At 37.0% G+C, this 18,262-nt stretch overlaps 1 long non-coding RNA gene across 1 annotated transcript in view; it reads left to right on the forward strand.

The window, feature by feature from the left end:
- Positions 1-17,943, forward strand: part of LOC127551149 (uncharacterized) — an 81,040-nt gene extending 63,097 nt beyond the window's left edge. Inside the window, exons 2-3 of the long non-coding RNA XR_007951018.1 lie at positions 16,931-17,029; positions 17,598-17,943. This is a non-coding gene — a long non-coding RNA (uncharacterized LOC127551149). The remainder of the gene's footprint in view (positions 1-16,930; positions 17,030-17,597) is intronic.
- Positions 17,944-18,262: the final 319 nt, after the last annotated feature.

Raw genomic sequence — 18,262 nt, forward strand, 5'->3', positions numbered from 1 at the left:
TATCTCAAAAAAAAGAACAGAAGCACTTCTAACCAATCCAAATGGGTGTAGGATACCACCTACAGGACCATTGTGTGGAATAGTAGCGACCCCCCCAAACAGAGATTCTCTGTAAGAAAAAAACAAAAAGGGATTTATTATGATCTTGGGAGAAAGGGTAACTCCTAACAGACAAGCTGTCAGTAGAGAAGTGCAAAGTACAAATTGCAAAACACAAGATTAAATAGACCAGATTCCCCTACTTCCCTGACCTTTTCTCCCTTTGTCTGGGAGAGTCCAGGCTTACCTTCTAAACATGGAAGTCTATCTTAGAAACAAAAAAAAAAATTAGCAAATAATAAACTCTTAATTTAAATTTCTCTAGAGAACTGCTATGCAAGCAGATAATTCTTGGATGAGAGAATTGTTACCCAAATGCCTAAAAGCCATTCTCGCCTTTAAAAGAAGTACTTAAGAGGTGTAGGGAAAACAGGATGGGAAATATCCATTCAAGACAATCAAACAGGTTTTTATTTACAGCTCAGCTCATTATAGCAAAAAGGCTATATTCCCACTAGAGATCAGTTTATCCCAAATATCATGATCTTGGAGATGCAGAATCTTTCATTTCCATCTAGTTGTGGCCCACGTATGCGAATCTAAAAGCCACTAAGGAAGAGACTTCATGTGACTGAGATTATATTTTATCTTTAGATACTGTGACTAAATTATAATTTACGATTCTTGATTCATATAAAATTTGTATGTATTGGGGTTTGTGGGTTATTCATTGAGAGTTAGCACCTCTGGTTTGAGGGCTTGCTGAGCCCTATTCAGGGCTGCTCATCCACCTTGGGTGTCCAGGTGGCCCTCAGCACTTACCTGTGACTCTGAGAAGTTGCAGCATATGCAATGGCCACACCCCACTAGATGCGCTAAACCAGGCTGAAGGAAACAGATGGACTTCAAGATCATTGTATAAATTATCAGCATATCTCAGGCATGTAAACACTTTCCATAGCAGATAAGAACAGGTTGTTACAATGTCCATGAAGGTGACTGAAGCAGGTGTAGAACACTTAGAGCTTCAGCAAATATTGAAGATGCCAATATTAGCCACTCATCCCAGGCCTTTGCCAGATAAGTCCTGTCACTGGACTGATAATTCTGAAAGAGAGAGTGAGGCTGGCAACTTTGCACAACTCACTTAAATCCAGTTCATGCCAAGTCAAAACATCACCCTATAATGTCATTAGTCCTCTTCCAAAATGACATTATATGTATTATTTTAAATCCTACTCTATTCCTGAATCCTGTAATAGAAGGGCAAGTTCTAGTAGGTACCAAAAAAATAAAAAAAGGTTTTAAGCCACAGTACAATGGAAGGAATACTGATTTAGGAATTCAGAGATCCTGATTTGAATCCTGTCTCTAAAACTTAATAATGTGTGATATTCAAGCCATTTAACCTTTCAAGGCCTCAGTTTCCTCATCTGTAAATTCAGAGGGTTAGACGGGATGATGTTTGAAGTCTGTTCCAGCTCTAGAGCTATGATCCTAAGAGTCTTTTTTGGTTCTCATCTCTCTTGCCAGTTCCCTTGCCCAAGGCCTTCCCTCTGAAATTACCTTCCTTTGAGGTATATATATATATATATCTTGTACGTGCAAGTTTTTGTCTGTTGTCTCTTTCTGTATAATGTAAATTCCTTGAGGGCCTGGACTGTATTTTTGCCTTACTTTTACTTCCAACTCTTAGCACAGAGCCTGACACATAATAATTGCTTAATAAATGTTTGTTATTGACTGGTAAGTACAGGTCTGGTGACAGCCCATAATGTCAGATGTCTGAAGATTTGTTTGGTTAAGCTGCAAAGCTCTTTCCTTGTTTGCCTAAAGGGTGCTGAGTTGTTGTTTTTTTCTTCCATAGTTGCTCTTGAAGACCATTATCTAGGTCATAGAAACATTGTAATTACTTGGTGGAAGGGAAATCCATGTGGACAAAATTGCAGTTCCTTCAAATATATATTATTCCTAGATATTTGCTTTTTTTTTTTTTTTTTTTTTTTACTTTGTAGAATCATAGATTTATGTAGGGAAACTTAGAGATCATCAAGTTCAATTTCTTATTTTACAAATAAGGAAATACTGGAGTAGTTTGCCATTCCCTTCTCCAACTCATTTTATAGGTGGAGAAACTGAGGCAAACAGGACAAAATGACTTAATCAGGGTCACACAAATAGTAAGAGAACTTGGGAAGAGGAGTCTTCCTCATTCCAGGCCTGCTACTCCATCAACTATACCACCTATCTGCCTTTCTACTGATATAGATATCTATTCTACAGCTTGTATTATATTATAGAGTTGCCTAAACACATTAAAAGACCAAGTGCTTTACCAAGAATTACATAGAGGCAAGGGGGTTAAACTTGGATTCCTCCTAACTGAATCTATGTAGTGCGGCATGCTCTCTTTCAGTAATAAAGTTAAATTATAGTAGTAATAGTACTAAATAGTCTAACCAGCATTGAGCACAATGTTTGGTATGTGCTAGGTACATGATAAATGTTTATTAGAATAAATTAGCTACCTTTTCTCCTGTTGTGTCTATGAAAAAGTATTATCCAAAAAAACCCAAATGGAGATACTAGGAAAAGGTATTCCTTTGCAGAGGTCTCAGAAGATGCTATAAGACTATATAAGAAGATGCTATTAAGAAGATACTATTCTCTTCCATATTCTCCTTTTTAACTATAGGGTCTAGGAAAAGCTGGTGGTTCCATTAGAAGGCTCTTTTAATTTGGAGGATGAAGATAAGGTCTTGATGAGATGGCAGGAAAAGAAGGGGCTCTAATGTTGCTGGGACAAAGTATTCTGCATTATTAGTTTGTATCCTCCAATCTGAAAATATAGAGGAATGAACATTTCTTTTTTTTCCCTAAGGAAAAAATGTTGAAAAAATAGCTCAGTGAAAAAGGGTAAGGACTTTGGAGGAATTTATTTTTTTTTCAGGATAGAACTTTGTGTGTCAATAGTCAATGACTATATTAATCTACTGTTTGATAAACCCAGACTCCAGCTTCTGGAACTCACTATTTGACAAAAATTACTGAGAAAACTGGAAAATAGTATGGCAGAAACTAGGCATAGATCAACATTTCACAACCTACATCATGATAAGGTCAAAATGGGTTCATGATTTAGACTTAAAGCAAGACTATAAGCAAATTAGTAGAGCAAGGGATAGTCTACCTGTCAAACTGTGAAGAAGAGGGGGAATTTATGGCCAAAGAAGAAAGAGAACATTAGGAAATGCAAGATGGATAATTTTGATTGCATTAAATTAAGAAGTTTTTACACAAACAAAATCAATAGACCCTAGATTAGATGGGAAGCAGAAAACTGGGAAACAATTTTTACAGCCACTGTTTCTGATAAAGGTCTCATTTCTAAAATACATGGAGAACTGAGTCAAATTTATAAAAATACAGATCATTGTTCAATTGATAAATTGATCCTTTAAAGAATATGAACCATTTTCAGATGAAGAAATTAAAGCCATTTATAGTTATAAGGAAAAAAATGCTTTTAATTACTATTGATTAGAGAAATGTAAATTAAAACAACACTACCTTTTCTGAGATACCACCTCACACTTCTCAGATTGGTTAAGATGACAGGAAAAGATAATAGCAAATGTTGGAGGGGATGTGGGAAAACTGGGACACTGATGTATTGTTGGTGGAATTGTGTGAAATAATCCAGCTGTTATGGACAGCAATTTGGGAAATATATCCAAAGGGTTATATCCTTATACTGTGGTATACTGTGTGTACCCTTTGATCCAGCAGTGTCAGTGCTAGGTCTGTATCCTAAAAAGATCATAAAAGAGTCGAAAGGACCCACATATGCAAAAATGTTTATAGCAGCTCTTTTTGTAGTGGCAAGGAATTGGAAATTCAGTGGATGCCCATAAATTAGGGAATGGTTGAATAAGTTAGGATATATGAATATAATGTAATGTTATTGTTCTGTAAGAAATGATGAGCAGGCCGATTTCAGAAAAGCCTGGACTTTCATGAACTGATGCTGAGTAAAGTGAGCCGAACCAGAAGAACATTGTATACAATAACAGCAAAATTGTGTGATAATCAACTGTGATGGACTTAACTTTTCCTCACAATACAATGATCCAAGACAATTTCATTAGTGTAGAGAGCCCACAGACAATGGAGGAACTCTCAGTGTGGTATAAGACCCTTCAACCCAAAGGGAACCTGCGGACAATGTCTGGTTCGGCTCCCCATTTCCCTTTGGTTTGTCTCATCCTTCCTGAGAAGTCAGGGGTGGGGGTGACCACCTATGTTCCACTTGAAGCAGAGATACTTACAGTAAAGAGGCATTTACATATTAATAGCAGGGTGCTTATAGTTAGCACTTGCTCAGTATGCTGTGGTGATGTAATAGTACTATAGTTGGCACCTGCTCAGTGTGCTATGGTGATGTAATGGAACTATAGTTGGCACCTGCTCAGTGTGCTATGGTGATGTAATGGTACTATAGTTGGCACCTGCTCAGTGTGCTATGATGATGTAATGGAACTATAGTTGGCACCTGCTCAGTGTGCTATGGTGATGTAATGGTACTATAGTTGGCACCTGCTCAGTGTGCTATGGTGATGTAATGGAACTATAGTTGGCACCTGCTCAGTGTGCTATGGTGATGTAATGGTACTATAGTTGGCACTTGCTCAGTGTGCTATGGTGATGTAATTGTACTATGGTAATTAGGGGCTGAAAGGACTTGAAATAAACTGACTCCATCTTTGACCATCTTCGTGGATCCCTGCTTCATCATTCCTCCACTAGGACCAAGGACTCCAGGATCCTCCAGAGAGCTAGTCTGGACAGTATATTTTGGCATCCAGTGTGGGACTTTAGAAAACACACTATAATTAGGGATGGAAAATGCCATCAGCATCCAAAGAGAGAACTATAGAGAATGAATGTGGATCAAAGCATACTATTTTTACCTTTTTTTAAAATTTGCTTTTTCTTTCTCATGTTTTTTCCCTTTTTGTTCTGATTTTTTTTTCACAATGTGACAAATATGGAAATAAATTCAAAATTATTGTACACATATGACCTACTTCAGATTTCTTGCTATCTTGAAGAGGGGAGAAGTATGGGAGAGACGGAGAAAAATTTGAAACTCAAAATCTTACAAAAAAGAATGTTGAAAATCTATCTTTACATGCAATTGGAAAAAAAAAATACATTGGGGGAAAAGAATTACACACACAAAAGAAATTGGCAAACAATTAAAAAAGACTCTGTGTATGTGTGTGTGTGTTTGTGTGTGTGTGTGTGTGTGTGTGTGTGTGTGTTTCAGAGAAGTCACCTATAGTGAGTGGATACCAATAAATAACAATATAATGGATCTAGAGATTAGTGGATTTCAGAAACCAACTAGTCCAAACTCTGTTTTACAAATCAATCAAATAACAAACATTGTCTACTATGTACTGGAAATTTATATAGAAGAATTTCACATATTTAACATATATTGAATTACTTGCCATCCAGGGGAGGGAGTGGGGGAGGGGAAAGGAGAGAGAAAAAAACTGAAACACAAGGTTTTGCAAGGGTGAATATTGAAAACTATGCCTTTAAAATAAAAAGCTTTATAAAAATATTTAAACTGAAGAAAATTAGGAACTTTGAGAGAGAGTAAACATGGGGAAAAGCCAGTGTGAAGACAAAGGGATAGCAGATGTATGAAAAATAGGAGGGAAAAAGTTAGGATGGCAGTACAAATAGTAGGTTGGTGTCAAGTTTGTATTTGCTCTTAGAGATTATATGAGAAGTTATTGGAGTTTTTGAGTAGGGGAGGGATAGATATGCTTTAGAAAAATTGGCTTAACAGTTATGTGGGAGATGAATTGCAAAGGGAGAGATTTGAGGGAGGACATCAATTAGAGGGTCTTGCAATATTTCCAGATGATGTGAGTCTAAGCTAGGGTGATGGCTATGTGAATAGAAAGATGAGGAGAGAGACAAGAGAAGTTGTAGTGGTAAAAACAATAAAAATTGGCAACTGAGAGGATATGTGAAATCAAGGATGACACTATAATTGTGAACTTGGGTGTCTGGAAGAATGGTGGGGCTCTTACCACTTGGTAAGAAATTGGGAAATTTAGAAATTGAGTGAGATTAGGGGTAGGAGTGGAGAACATGTTAAATTCAGTTTTGGATATGCCTGTACATACAATTTGAAATGTTTAATTGGCAGTTGGTGATGCATGTCTAGAACTCAGGAGAGAGGCTAGGACTGGATATATAACTGTGAATTATCATCATAAAGATTATCATTAAATCTATGGGAGCTAATGAGGTCCCTAAGAAAGTATGAGTAGAGAGAAAAAAAAGAAGGCTCAAGAATGAGTATGGCCTACAGTTAATGGGCATATTGTGGATGATGATTCAGTAAAGGAAACTGAAAAGAAGTTGCCAGAGGACTAACAGGATACCTAAAAAGCAATATCTCTGAAAGAGGTGAGAGAAGAGGAAAGGGGAGGAGAAGGGAGGGGAGGGGAGGAAAATAAAAGGGAAGGGAGAGGAAAGGAAAAGGAGGAGAGGTGGAATGGGAGGAGAGGGGCATTTAGAAGGAGAGTGATCTACAATGTCAGGTATTACAGTGAGGTCCTTAAGAATAAAGATGTGATGTGATAAGAGGTCACTGTTGATTTTGGAAAGGGTAGTTTCAGTTGAGCAATGAGATTAGAAGCCAGATTGTAAAAGGTTTATAAGTAAGAGGAAAAGTAAAAGCAATGAGAGTAGGCAGTCAGGCAACAAGCAATTATTAAGCACTTATCCTGTGCTGGGCACTGTGTGAAGTGCTGGGAATATATATGTAAGCAAAAAATACAATCTCTGTCCTCTAGGCGTGTGCATTCTAATGGGGTAAAAAGGGATCAGAAAAAGGCAACAGAGACCATCCCATCCCTCTCCTTTACCAGTTTTTTTTTTTTTAAATATGTGTTGTTTTCCCTTATTAAAATATAAGCTCATTGAGAGTAGGAATAATCTTGTTTGCTTGAATTTGTCAACATCTAATATAATACCTGACCCATAATAAAAACTCAAGTGCTTTTTCATTCATATTCTGCATTGTAAGAATACAGAAATGTGAACTTTCAGTGGTCCCTACATACTTAGGACCTTTTTAAAAATAGGTTTGTGCTGGTTGTTTTGGGGGAAGTCACAACTTCTATTGATACCAGTATCAGAGTTCTGTGGAAGTCAATCAAGTTAGTCCCTATTTGAATTTTGACTTTCTGATTTCAGGGAATAGAAATGATCAGATGGCTGACTCTGGGAACTAGGTAGGAACCTAGCTAAAAAACTGAAAACTCTTACCTTATTTTGGAGAGTTAGCCTAAACCTAAGAGTCTAAGAGTCTCTAGTAAACATAGATTAGGATGTTTCTTCAAAGTGACATCTTGTTTTAAATTTTTGATAAGGTCACAAGGTTTGACTTTGAGTAAAGTGATTAGATTTCAGATAATCCAATCTTTTGCTTACAACTAGAGGAAAGAGATATTTTCTTTCTCTCTAGTCTGAGGTTATAAAAGCCATTTTCCCCCCCTGAATTGGCTGGAGAAATAGAGGACTAATGAGAAAATGGAAGAACTCCAGTGGAATTGCCTTGGAACATGAAAAGATTTTCAGGCTTTACTCTAGCTGGAAATTGGAGGACATGATACTTTTATCAGAAAAAAGATGAAATATTTTGAGTTAAAACTTTGCTGTTTCATGGTTCCAGGGCTCTTGGGTAAAGTTACAGTGCTATACCAAAGGGGGAAAGTGTGACAAGGACAGGACCCAGGGGAAAAATGGATTATCACAGAGCATTTTTGTGAGTCACATAGGCAAGCAAGATGAAGAGACTAAATCAGGAATGCAATTCATTGTGTCATCTTAATTTCAGATTTGGAAAGCATTTCAGAAAACATCAAAATCCTGTCTAAACAATAGTGTTAAGGACCATGCCTAAGGGGCAGGTCAATTCTCTGAGAGCCTCCACAGCTATGAATCATAAACTTGAAGGAGTTGCAGAGCAGCCTTTACTGACACAGATGTTCCTTGTAGATTGGGAATGAAATAAATTGGAGACGGGGGAAGATGAGAGAGCTCAGAGAACAGCAACTGCCTCTCAGTCTCCTTGTACCATCATCATCATCATCCCTCTCAGATGAAGAGATCCATTCTACAGGTCTGAGTTAGACCTCCAGCATCCACTGGCAGATGGCTCCCGCCTCAAAACATATGGCCCCCAATGTCGGGTATAAGAAACAAAGAAGAAGCATTGGCTTGAGAGCTGTTTATGAGTAGGATCCTCCCAGAGTTCCTTCGGTAATCCGAGGGAAAAAAAAGGGAGAAGAGACTTGGTAAGACTTTTGTAGTCAGGGTAATTAAATGGGCCAGTACATCAAAGGGCAGAGCCAGGAGACTGATGAGAGACTTAAATGCCTGTTCTGACTTCAGTCCTTTTCTCTGTTTGAAAGTTTGCTTCCATGATATCTCACAAGCTTCAACACCTGCTGTAGTGCTGTTTGCACTCCCTAGCATGAGGACTCAGATACCTTAGCATGTGGACTTAGACAACAACTAATGCATAAACTTACTGACCATGCTGTGGGGGAAAAATAATCACGTTTCCATAAAACAAAAAATGGGGAATTGTTAAGGACTATGCCTGGGTGAAGGGGCAGATCAATTTTCCGAGAGCCTCCACAACTGTGAACCATAAACTTGAAGGAGTTACAAAGCAGTCTTCGCAGATGTTCCTTGTGGATTGGGAATGAAATAAACTGGAGGCAGAGGGAAGAGGAGAGAGGTCAGAGAATAGCAACTGCCCCTCAGTCTTCTTGTATCATCCTCCTCCTCTCACATGAAGAGATCCATTCTACACGTCTGAGTTAGACCTCCAGCAGGTGGCTCCCATATCACAACACAATAGTTCTTGTACAACCTCTCCAATAGTTCTCAAACAGACTTTGAAGACTTGGCAATAGAAAGTCCATCCCCTGCTGAGACAGAAGATTCCATCTTTGAACAGTTCTAATTGTTAAGAAGGGCAGCTGTGTGGCAGAGTGGATAAAGTACAGGGCCTGGAGTCAGGAAAACCTGCATTCGGACACTAGTTGTGTGACTCTGGGCAAGACAACTAACAGTGTTTGCCTCAGTTTCCTCATCTGTAAAATGAGCTGGAGAAGGAAATGGCAAAGCACTCCAGTATTTTTGCTAAGAAAATCCCAAATGGGGTTAGGAAGAGTTGAACCCCATTGAAAATAACTAAACAATTTTCCTCTATTACTCCTAATTCTATAGTTTCAAAAGTTTTTTGGGACAACTCGGACAGAGGTTGATATAGATTAAACAAGACAATTAAAGGAGCCATCAAAATCATGCCAAAAAAAAAAATGATAAAAGAAGCCAAACAATTTACACTTCTGTATTCCCTTAAGAGGTAGGAGGTTCTGTTATGGAATATTATTGTTCTGTAAGAAATGACCAGCAGGATGAATACAGAGAAGACTGGCGAGACTTACATGAATTGATGCTAAGTGAAATGAGCAGAACCAGGAGATCATTATATACTTCAATACTGTATGAAGATGTATTCTGATGGAAGTGGATTTCTTTGACAAAGAGACCTAACTCAGCTTCAATTGATCAATGATGGACAGAAGCAGCTACACCCAAAGAAAGAACATTGGGAAATGAATATAAACTGCTTGCATTTTTGTTTTTCTTCCCGGGTTATTTCTACCTTCTGCATCCAATTCTCCCTGTACAACAAGAGAACTGTACGGTTCTCCACACATATATTGTATCTAGGATATACTGTAACCTATTTAACATGTATAGCACTGCTTGCCATCTGGGGGAGGGGGTGGAGGGAGGGAGGGGAAAAATCGGAACAGAAGCGAGTGCAAGGGATAATGCTGTAAAAAATTACCCTGGCATGGGTTTTGTCAATAAAAAGTTATTTAAAAAAAAAGAGAGAGATAGGAGGTTCTTCAATCAGTTTAATGAGATTATAGAGTTAGAGTTATTAGCCACTGACTAATGAGGAATCAGTTCTGTCTCTGATACCCTTCAAAAAGGATAAGCAAGGAGAAACTCTTGTCTCCAGAGAGCTCTTGTGTCTCTTCCCGAAATGCTGCAGGGGGAAAAGAATCTTCTCTTTGTCCTCTTCCCCCCATCAGCAAGGAAAAGTGACAGACAGAACCCACTTGCCTAGTAGGCAGAGATGTCAAGCTTGCTGCAAAACTTCCAAGGGACCTTCACCAAATTAAAATGCAAAATGTTGGGGGGGAGGGGAGGAAAGTTCTTAACAAAATAAATAAATTCAATGCCACACAGATAATATTAATTTGTGGTTTTCTAAAACAATATGCAGACCTGGAGGAATCCCTTTCTATTTGAATTTGACACCACTGCAGTAAAGACTCTGTTCCCCAAAGAAAGTATGACCAGAAAGTCAATCCACAGAAACAAACTGAATAGTAGATAATAGAAACTCAGTACTCAGGGGCAGTAGCTTGGGGGCACCCAAAAAGAGAAAGGACATTGAGGCTGGGGGTCTTGGCATTCTTTTAGGGTTCACTGCTCAGAAACTTATTCTTGCCACAAGATGCTGTGCATTTTTGTGGGAATAGTGCACTCCTGGTGTTGTAGGGAAGTGTTCTGTACTTTTGTTCACATTATGCCATTTCAGTAAATTCCTTTGAGTTAATTGTACCTTTTTGCTGACTATTGAAGCTAAATGCATTACAGAGGGATTGTGAGATTTACATGTACAACTCCACAAAATATCCTGAACTGGGTTCTTGAACTTAGTCTCCACAGGACTCAAACTCTAAATGTGAGTTGGGGATTAACCCCAAAGAGGGGCTAAAGCCACAGACCAATTAAAGAAAACAAAATCCTAAAGCCTTGAGACTATGATCTCAGACATAGTTTAAAAGGGTAGATAACCTGTTTTAAAGGATGGTTTTAACGCAGTCTAGCCTAGAGACAAGGAGATAGAACTTTCAAAATCTCTTCCAGTAAGAAATCCATCTGGGAATGCAAGGTCTTAGGAGAGATATTTAATTTTAACTTGTTGAGGCCAAAACCCTACATGATCTCTTCAGGGTCATTTCTGTGCCTTCTGTGGGCAGTCAATTTTACTTAAAAAGCTGTTTAGAACTGCCAGGTAAACATTTTAGACTGGAAGTTTGTTGAATTGCTCCTCAGGAAATAAATTGCTGTGTCACTGTATTTGGAAAGCAGTCATTTTAAGCTAGTCTTTAGGCAGGTGAAACAAACTGATTAGAAGGCAGCTGTCATCCAATCCCCTTGGGCCATTTTGAGGAGAGAGTGCCTCAATTAAGGGAATTGAGCAATAATTCCTGGCACAATATGTATTTTGCTAGGATGCTGCCTCACCTTAGGTTTTAAGTTTCAGCTATCCAGAACTGTAACAGGCTACATTACTTAAAAAATTCCAAGTAAGCACCAGAATGTCTGAGATAAGGGAGCCCTTTGTAAATTAAGGAGAAAAATAAAGAACACTAACGGACTCAAAAAGTAATCTAGATATTGAGGGGCCTCCTAATGAGACACACCCTCTCTCTCTCTTTTTTTTTAAACCTGTGCTAGGAAGACTCTTGTTTTCTTAATGGGGAAATGGACAGTAGTATATACCCCAGGGCCTTTTAAAAGAAAAAATTGATTATGAGACACTTTGTTTCAGCCCATAGAAAATACCTAAAATTCTCCCAGATTATCAACACAGAAGAATAAAGCCCTCCCATAGCCCATCAGTGCCCCTTATAGAAAGGGTCTGAAACTTGGGGGTTTGGGGTCAGTTTTATTATATTGGTGAGTCTTACCCTTCCCACAGAGTCCTATGCAGCCTTCCCCATACTCATGGCTTTAGGCTACTCCTGAATGGCAAAAAAAAAAAAAAAAAAAAAAAAAAAAGTCTTGGAGCTTGTTCATCAAGCCAAGTAAGATGCTATTTATATAGAATTCCTGTAGATAGATTGTCTTCTCCCTTTCAGTTGGTAACTGAAGAGTTACCAACAAGACAATGCTCAAAGCTGATATTGTTGCTGTTCAATCATTTTCACTGTTGAACAACTTTTCATGACCCTATTTGGGGTTTTCTTGGCAGAGATGCTGAAGTGGGGGATGCTATTGCCTTCTCCAGGTCACTGTACATATGAGAAAACTGAGGCAAAGATGAGGAAGCCAGGCCTGGCACTCCATCTACTATGCCACCTAGCTACCCACAGGAAATCTGCCCCAAGGGTAGGTTCCAGGATCATGCTGCCCTGGTGATTCACTATCTCTTGTCTTTTGGAACGGAAGTAACAGTGTCCTTGAAATCCCCTCATGCATGGAAACACATTAGGACATTTTTCTCCCTAAAAATGTGTTAGAAGAAATTTATTGAAAATAGTTCAGCAGAATTTTAAAATAATATGTTTTAAAATATCTTTTAAATAGGAGACGAGTAGTGTAATATGGTCAAGAAGAGCTAGGCCCAAAGTGACTATCTTTAATATATTTTGCTTATAAAATACTGGGCAAGTCGATTAATGTTCTTTATACTTGAGGCTAATCTAGCATTGTAAGGCAGCTAAGTGACACAGTGGATGGAGTTCTGGATTTGGAGTCAGGAAAATCAGTCCAAATCTGGCCTTAAATACTTATTAGCTGGGGCAACTAGGTGGCACAGTGAATAGAGCACCAGCCCTGAAGTCAGGAGGACCTGAGTTCAAATCTTATCTCAGACACTTAACACTTTCTAGCTGTGTGACTCTGGGCAAGTTACTTAACCCCAATTGCCTCAGCCAAAAAAAAAAAAAATACTTATTAGCTGTGTGACATCTCTCTGTTCAATTTCCCTCAAGTATAAAATCAAAATATTAAGTAATAGCATCTATTTCCCAGGGTTTTAATGAAAATAAAATGAGAAAATTTGTAGAGATTTTGCAAACACAAAAGTACCATATAAATATTATAGTTATTAGTTGCAGAGAAGATGACAATCTGTGTTGGTAGAGGGAATTTCCTCACACCCGCATACCAAAGGAAGTGCCCCAAAGATATAGGAAAGAAGGAAGGAAATAAGCATTTATTAAGCATTTACTATGTGCCAGATGCTATACTATACTGTAGTATTTCAATTGATTCTCACAACAATTCTGGAAGATTGGTATTGTTATAATCTCTATTTTACAGATGAGGAAATTGAGGAAAAGCTTAGTTAAGTGACTTGCCTAGGATCACACAGCTATTTAGTGTCTGATGCCAGATTTGAATTTAAATTTTCCTGACTATTGACCTAGAATTCTACTCATTATGCCACTTAACTGTCTCTGTATTCCATATAAGGAATAGACACAGCCAAAATAACTAGCACTGCAGGGTCCTAATGACTTTTCTCTTCAATGTAATAGCCTCTTCCTCTTTCTCTTTGTTGGGCAGCTTACTTATCTGGGCTCTATTGAGCTGCTATTCCCAAAAGTCAAGGCCGTTCCTTGACCTCAGCTTTGTGTATTGTCTTCTACTAGTGAATTGTTCTTTGGTGAAACTTCATTAAGGAAATGGGGGTGGAGGAGAGAAACCCTTCTTTCCCAATAGTGCTCTTGTTCATCACTCCAAGTAGGACGTTATCTCTGCAGAACTCCTGTAGATTGCAGATAAAAGAGATTGAAGACAAAAGGGAAAAGGTGAATGATTCCCTCTCAAAGGAATGTGCTTGAGACACATGGGAAGGTCAAATGATTTAGATTAGACAGCTAATAATAAGAGATTTGAACCCAGACCTTCCTGAATCTAAGCCCAGTATTTTATCCATTCTGCTTCCTTTATGTCTAGCATATTTTAGGAGGATGATATGTTTGTCAAATTGATTTGAATAAACAACACAAAACAGAGCAAAGTATGAATAATTGATTTTTTTTTCACCTCATTGAATTAACCGTGCTTGAGTAAAGGAATTTGGGGATGAGAAGGATGTGGATGAAGGGTACAAGAGAGACATTTTGTAACAAAATATGGAGAATGTGTATTTAACTTTGTTGAGATAAGCCTTCCTCCTTTTTCCTGTTTATTTTTAAGGTTGTAACATGCAAGAAGTAAGTTTACTGATAAACAGTAATTATCTGCTCACATGATATTTGTGTGACAAAAGAGGATTCCTCCATGCCTGAAAGAAATACGCAGAAGAAAGAAAGATGAAAGAACAGGAATTGTAAGCATTATGCAACAATAGAAAGGATGAAGCAAGTCTTTTTATGACACAATTCTCTTATTGTTTTAAAGCCATTCTGGGAAAAATTTTCCTCTCATGAGGGTATGAGAATAGAATGGGGAACCTACATGCATTAAAAAAAAATACCAACTACAGTAAAAAATACACTACTGGTAAAATACAAGATTACTATGAAAAATCTTTGAAGAGATATTTTTTTAATTTAAAAAAAATTCCAGATTTTTGTTGTTGTTTAGTCATTCTGGTCATACCTAACTGTGACCCCATTTGGGATTTTCTTGACAAAAATACTGGAGTGATTTGTCATTTCCCTCTCCAACTCATTTGATAGTTGAGGAAACTGAGGCAGATAGAGTTAAGTGACTTGCACATGGTCATATGGTCACATAGCTAGTAAATGTATGAGGTCAGATTGAAACTTAGAAAGATGTTTTCCTGATTTTAAGTCCAGCACTCTCTCCATTGCACTACCTAGCTGTACCCACTGTGCTAATATGTTCTACTTTAAAAGAAAACACACACACACAACAAAAACAAAAACAAAACACATGCACACAGGGTATGTTTCAAATAATGGGATTATTAAATCAGATGGTTTGTTTAATTTTGCCATGTTTGATGCATATTACCAGATTGCTCTACAAAAAGATTCTTTAAATTCTCAATTGAATTGATAGTAAAGTAATGTACCTGGTGCTTAAAAAGCCAATTTTAAGTTCCAAAGAAAAATCTGATGTGTGGATATGAAGTGATTCCTTAAACTTATTTTATATATGAGATTAAGGAGATTGAGTGTGTTTTCAAGAGAACATTCATTATTTGTCTCTTTTCTTGGGGTGGGGAATGCTTATTCATATTCTTGTATTATTTATCCATTGTAATCTAGTTACCATTTAAAAATAATTCTTTATACATTTTATGTGAAGATTTTAACTGTCATAATAGCTGAAAAAAATTCCCCAGTATATTATTTTTCTTCTTTGAGTTGTATTGGTTTTTGTTCAATAAAATATTTTTTATTGCAATGTAATCAAGTACAATTATTTTGTCCCTAACAAATCCTTCCATTTGTTGAATTAAAAAACAATCATCTCCTTTCCCTAAGTCATTCCATTTTCTTCTACTTTTTCTAGAATTTGTTATTTTTAAGTCCCTTATCCAGCTGGAATTCAGTGGGGTATATTGTATAAGATGTGAATCCAAATCTTTTCCTTGCCAAATTGCCAACCAATTTTCCCAAGTACATTTTAAAAATAATGATTCATTTTTCAATTTTTTTAAAGGCATGTCAAAGAACAATCTTTTGTACACATTTGGTTGGATATTTGATATATTTATTTTATTCCATTGTTGCAATTTCTGCTGCCATCCCCTCTCTAAATAGTTTTGATAACTATTTTGTAACATTTTAAAGTCTAGAATGTCAGATCTTTTTCATCAACTTTCTCTTCAAAGTGCCCTTTAATAATTTTCTCTGCTTATTTTTTTCTACATAAATTTCACTCTGACTTTGTCTAGTCTTATCTATTAAAAATGTGTCCTCCTCTTATTACTCTCTTATTAATGACCTTAGATTGGATCACTTGAATGGTAACTATCTTTGGTTATCTGTGGGTCTGCACTGCTGAAAATATAGCTCATGAATACCCCCTGAGAAAAGTCATCCAGTAGACACAATTAGTTCAAACAAAGGAATTTTATGATATAGTATTATAAAAACTGTAGTAATAATCCTTCCCTCCAAATCTGGAATGCTCTTTATCACAAATACAATATGGTATTAAGAGTAGACATAGAGCCATCTGCTATAGATGTGAATACTGAGTGTGGATTGAAGCATACTATTTTCATCTTTGTTTGTTTTTAAATTCTCAGTTTTTCCCTTTTTTTCTGAGTTTTCTTTTACAACAGACTAATATAGAAACATGTTTAAAATTATTGTGTATGTATAACCTAAGTAAGGAAAGGAGGGAAAAAAAACTCGGGACTCAAAATTTTATAAAAACAAATATTAAAAACTACCTTTCCATGTAATTGAAAAAATAAACTACTATTAACTTACAAAAAAGAAGAGACCTAGAGACAGTGAGGTGATGCAATAAATAGAAAGACATCCTAAAGCTAGGATGACTTGAGTTCAAATACTGCTTCAGAAACTTATGAGCTATGTGAAAATTAATTTAAATTAATTTAAGCTTATCTCAATTTCTTCCTGCGTAAAATAGGGATAATAATAGCACCTATCTCCCAGGGTTATTGTGAGGATCAATCGAGATAATATTTATAAAGCACTTTGTAAATCTTGACATGCTATATAAATGCTATTATTATTGTTTAAGTATATTTGTATAAAGAGAGCCTGCAGGCAGCCAAGATAAGTCATGCATCTAGCAATGGATGGCCTCTATCCTCTATGTCTTTTCCCTCTTTGTTATGTTTTCATGCTGGGTCTCAACTGGGTGGATTACTCACTTGAGCTGCTTATGCCTATTCTTTTCTGCTCTTCAGCTCTTGAGGGCCAAGGATGTCTCTCATTTCCATTGTTAAAAGTTGACACTCTTTAAGGCTACTCTCCCCCGCACCCCACTTTTTTTTTAATTTTTTTTTTTTTATCAGAGGCAGATTCTTTTCCTGGGCAAAAAGTTCTAATGCATGATACCAGAGCATGACTGTTGAAGAAGAGGAGGAAATGAACATCCCAAACCCTTTCTAGAAGTAAGAAACAATTCTCTCACAAGGAGTGATTCTTTTTTCATTATTGACTCTTTTCTCTGCTTCCAGGGATCACACTTCTGAAAACTGTCTCCTGCCTTGACCACCTCCAGGACTAGCAAGCCTATTTAAAGTCTATCAGGGTCATAGTCAAATTTTGGTCAGTCAATAATTAGCTGCTTTTAAATTTCATCAAAAACTTTTTCACTTTTCAGCAAGGAATACTAAAGAGAGTCACTGTGGTATGCTGGATTTAAACTTTGTATTCTACAACCTAGACTACAAGATGGAGGTGATGATAACCCTATAAATCTCTTAAATTTCTAATAGTGTTATTCTGTGATACTATGAAAATGTGAAACACTTCTTTGAATTTAATTTAAGACCTTGACCCAGAGATATAGTATTATTCAAAAATTATGAATGAGCTTTATTCAAAAGAAAGCTCATCCTATTTCTATATTATAATATGATCTTACAGGTACAGACATGGTACAAGAATGGTATTTGAGTAATATATTCTTTTTTAAAAATGCTTAATTTTTATCAATAACTTTTTCTTTTATATTAGATTAATTTACAAATACATCTGAAATGGACAAATAGCCCTTCTGTCCACCTCGGGCCAGCAGAAGAAAGTTTGCTCAGCTAGATTGGGGGATTTCTTCTGCATTCCAAAAGGCCGGCTCAACAATACCCTTAAGGATATCTGTTCCGAGAGGGTGGTACCGAGAGGGTGGTACCCGAAACCATCTATCTATGTTAATGCCCTGGTGGGATTTCTCCTCTTATCCTGTAAAACCCCCTATCCTCTTGTTGTAAAATGCGAACATTAAAATGTAACAAGCTCGAACAAAAAATGTTTATAAGGCTATCTTTAGTTCTGTAAGGTACGGAATTCAATTAGAACTCCCTCCCGAGTTCGGTACTAAATAAATTCTAAATTTTCCTCATTGCGGCTGTCTTGAATTTTATTGCCTGGGCTATTTCACATCTTTCCTCTTTTGTGTCTCCAAAGAATTAGTCAAATAAAACATCAAGAACTTATTAAATGTCCAGTATGTTCCTGGTACTGTGCTAAGCACTGAGGGAAAAAAGCAAGGCAAAAAGCAGCAACTCTCAACGAGCTCACAATTTAGTGAGGGAGACAACATAGTTGCAAACACTCATGAATAGTCATGCTACATACAGGATAATTTAGACATAATCTCAAAAAGAAAGCATTGAGATAAGGAT

Source organism: Antechinus flavipes, chromosome 2 (assembly GCF_016432865.1).
Source record: "Antechinus flavipes isolate AdamAnt ecotype Samford, QLD, Australia chromosome 2, AdamAnt_v2, whole genome shotgun sequence".
In the NCBI taxonomy this organism is placed as follows: domain Eukaryota; kingdom Metazoa; phylum Chordata; class Mammalia; order Dasyuromorphia; family Dasyuridae; genus Antechinus; species Antechinus flavipes.